Raw genomic sequence first — 4,387 nt, forward strand, 5'->3', positions numbered from 1 at the left:
GGAAACCCAAGGGAAAAGAAAAGGCTGGGTGGCAAATGGTAAAACCAATGTTGGGCCTTGCTGGAGTAGTTTTATTCAAGGCGAACTGTCAAGGGATTCCCATTATAACCTAACCGCGTAAGGAACGCAAAATCAAGGAACATAACACCGGTATGACGGAAACTAGGGCGGCAAGAGTGGAACAAAACACTAGGCATAAGGCCGAGCCTTCCATCCTTTACCAAGTATATAGATGCATTAATTAAATAAGAGATATTGTGATATCCCAACAATAATCATGTTCCAACAAGGAACAAACTCCAATCTTCACCTGCAACTAACAACGATATAAGAGGGGCTGAGCAAAGCAGTAACATAGCCAAACAACAGTTTGCTAGGACAAGGTGTGTTAGAGGTTTGACATGGCAATATGGGAGGCATGATATAGCAAGTGGTAGGTATCGCGGCATAGGCATAGAAATAGAGCGAGCAACTAGCAAGCAAAGATAGAAGTGATTTCGAGGGTATGGTCATCTTGCCTGAGATCCCGCAAGGAAGAAGAACGAGTCCATGAAGAAGACAAAGCAGACGTAGTCGAACCAAAACTCACAACTCCGAAACGAAACCGAAGCTAACGTGAGAAGCAAACAACATAGTAAAACAACCACCACATAAGCATGGCATGATGCACAACCAAATATGATGCATGTCCAGTTTAAATATGCATGGCATGGCAAAGTGCACAAACAACTCTACAAGTTAAGTGGAGCTCAATATTTAACGAGTTGCATATTGACGAAACACCATAATAATTATTTAGTTCTCTCCCATTTATGTACCCAAAAATATTAAATGTTGTTAAACATGGCAAGAGATGAAGCAAAAGTAAACTACACAATCTAAGCAATTTAAATGGGGCCGGAAATATCAAACAACAATTCCGGTAAATCCCCATATGCCTTAGTAATTTATTGCAACAACAATTTAAACATTTTAATTGTTGTTATCATGATGCGGATGACATGAACAAGTTTATGCAATTTTTATTAAAAGTTGACAAGAGCATTACGAAGCATTTGTCACCGTGGTGGAAAGGAAAGGGGTGCCACGGCAACGATAACGAAAACGGTGCCACGACAGCGTTCCGGTTCCGGTAACTCGATTGAGATACCGATGCAAAGGAGAAGTGTGTGGATGCGTGCAAAAGATGGTGGGACGCTCCTGGATTCCGGGTGTCCCACGAGTGAGTGGCATGGAAACGAGTGACAATACGGACACGATGCAGACAAAGGGTGCATCTCATCCAACATGCATTCATTCATTCACGGGCGTCATCTCGGGGTTATACCGTCGAGGTGAGACTTTTCGGAACGGATCAAGTTCGTAGCGGAAGTAGACGGTCTCGCCACGTTCGTAGTGGTAGTAGTTGTAGTCATGCCGTAGTGGAAGTAGTGGTTCACGTAGATGGTAGTGGCACATAGCAATTGTGGATGAACTTGGAGGGTCATCGTTAGTCGTTCACGGGTCTTCGGCGATGGTTGTGGTTCACGTTCTGTAGAAGTACAGGCGGCAGTAGTGGTACATGTCTATCGTTGCATGGGTTTCCGTAGATGTTCGGGGTCACCGCGAGGAACTTGATGCATCGTTGAGCTTGGCGACCAAGGAACCCCGCGTAGCAGTACGCGATTCGTAGTCTAACTTGACGGTTCCGTTACATGGTTCTTTGGAGATGATAATGGTGTACGGGTCTTTTGGCCCTGATAGTCGTACACACATCCGAAGAGGAACTCGGCGTTCCGATGCGGTGTAGGGGTACAAGCCGATTGTCGTCGTGGTACTTTGCGTTTTGTTTAGCAGTCGTCCGAGCATCCGTGTGATCTTGTCGATGGTGTACTTGGCGATCTCCAGGGTGGCCTTGATGCATCCGTTCATACAGGTACTTGGCGGTTTCGTTCAGTCGGTCTTGCCGGTCTCGGTAACGTAGTTGTACAATAGCGTCATCGAACTTGTCAAACCCAAACTCTTGGAGGACCGTCGTGGTACTTGGTGTTTCGTGTAACTGGCGGCCTTTCGACCTTGAGGGAGAAGAAACAACACGCCCACAGCGCCCAGTGGGGATGGTCCTGCAGCAACAGGAGGTCGATGGCTGAGCAGCAGCAAGGCGAAGACCTCGGCGGCCTGGACTCGCCGGTCGGAGTGACGATGGGGTCACCGGGTGTCGCGGGGACGAAGCAGTAGGAGAGACAGAGCGGAGGAACGAAGTCACGGGCGGCGGATCCGGCCGGGAACAGGCGCCGGCGGCGGGAACCACGTGGGCAGCCACGACGAGGTCCCTGGCAGGGCAGGGCGACGACCCTGGGAGGTAGGGATGGTGATGCGACCCAGTGTAATATAAATTCTGAGGTCTTTGATGTTTCGCCTGAAGCCGGTAATGTTCAAAAATACACTGCATGTACACCTGATTACATACGGCCAAGTCACAAAGATGAACATGCACTAGTAAATGGTATGGTCATGCAAACTGATGTGTTGGAGACCACGTGCATAGATGAGGAAAAGAAGGGCGTTCAGTTTGAGATTAAATGCCACCGTATCAGACGTGCATGTGGAGGAAACCAAGGAAAAGAGCATCCTAATTATTTTGGTAAGCCACGATTAGAAGATGGCATGAAGGAGTCCACGAGCCATCGTGAATGTTTCCTTGGCAGAATTATCTACTACGCCAGAATTAAAACAAGAAGATTATTTACGTTTATTTTTCTATCCCGCAAGGAAAAGATAAACATGAGGATTCTTTTTATTTGGGAATTATTCAGCTTAAAGGACGTCGGCTGGGGTCCACCACAGACAGGGAAAAAGCCACATCAGAACTAGCAGTTTTTGTTTTTCTTAGATAGATCAAGCCGGTTTAGCATATACGTAGGAGTTATCTTTTCTTTTAAATATGTAGCAAATGCTTGCTTTCCAAGCTACTTATGGTGTGCGTGCGTGAGGTCTTTGGACCAAGTCAGGGTGCGGCTATTATATAAAGCCTATCTAGTCCTTTGTAAAGGGGAGGTTATATTTCGATAATAAACACGATGTGTTTTTAGGGTAGACACCCGTATCGAGTTTTGGGGAAGCTGTCTAAAAATCCCTAAGTTTTGGAGGAAGCTTTAGAAAACCTCTTTGTTGCGATTTCTCTTCGTGGAAATTGTTTTGCGCGTGAGTGCCATCATCGAGATTGGTTTTCTCGTGCTGGACCGTAAGGTTCAATCCCTCTATTTCGCGTACATCGCGTGCGTGGGCGAGAGGTTACTACTGCTGAAGGTGGAGTGTCGTGAAAGGTCGGGCTGCAACAACGGATCGGATCTCGCCATGAGGTCCGGTCTACATCAGGTGGTATTCAGAGCAAGGTTGTTCACGACACTGTGCAAGAGATGACTGGATTATCATGGAAGCTAAGCTATGGATTTCAATTGGAAGAGGAAGGTCGATGGGATGGACTTTTTCATACTCGTGTTGTGGTACAAGAGAGATCATGCGCCATGACAATCGACCACATGAGTTTGATCAATGCTGCAAGCATCGAGATGGTGGAGAAGCTAGATCTACCAATGACACCACGAGCACAACCATACTTGTTTCGTTGGGGTCATGAAGAGCTCAGTGTCACACACCAAACAAAGGTACCGTTTTTGTTGGGAAATTTTCTTTGCACGGTTTTGTGTGACGTAATTCCGGTACCGATGGTTTCATGTCACTTATTGTTGGGCAAGCCATGGTACAAAGAGCACGATGTTGCTTATGATTGTCAAACACACGTATATACCGTCAAGAAGGGTAAGAAGTACGACCTTGTGCCCATGGGTCAGAATCATTTTATTGCTTGGAGAAGAGAACATCAGAAGAAGATAAAAGAAGAGGAAGATGCAAAAAAGAATATGGTCGAAGCTACTGAAATTTCTATGATCACCATTCAATCCGTACATGAAAATATTGTTATAAAGATTGAGTCGAAACCGAGGACGGTTTCCGTTCAAGGGGGAGAGGATGATGCGACCCAGTGTAATATAAATTCTAAGGTCTTTGATGTTTCGCCTGAAGCCGGTAATGTTCAAAAATACACTGCATGTACACCTGATTACATACGGCCAAGTCACGAAGATGAACATGCACTAGTAAATGGTATGGTCATGCAAACTGATGTGTTGGAGACCACGTGCATAGATGAGGAAAAGAAGGGCGTTCGGTTTGAGATTAAATGCCACCGTATCAAACGTGCATGTGGAGGAAACCAAGGAAAAGAGCATCCTAATTATTTTGGTAAGCCACGATTAGAAGATGGCATGAAGGAGTCCACGAGCCATCGTGAATGTTTCCTTGGCAGAATTATCTACTACGCCAGAATTTAAACAAGAAGATTATT

This window comes from Triticum dicoccoides, chromosome 3A (genome assembly GCF_002162155.2).
Source record: "Triticum dicoccoides isolate Atlit2015 ecotype Zavitan chromosome 3A, WEW_v2.0, whole genome shotgun sequence".
Classification (NCBI taxonomy): domain Eukaryota; kingdom Viridiplantae; phylum Streptophyta; class Magnoliopsida; order Poales; family Poaceae; genus Triticum; species Triticum dicoccoides.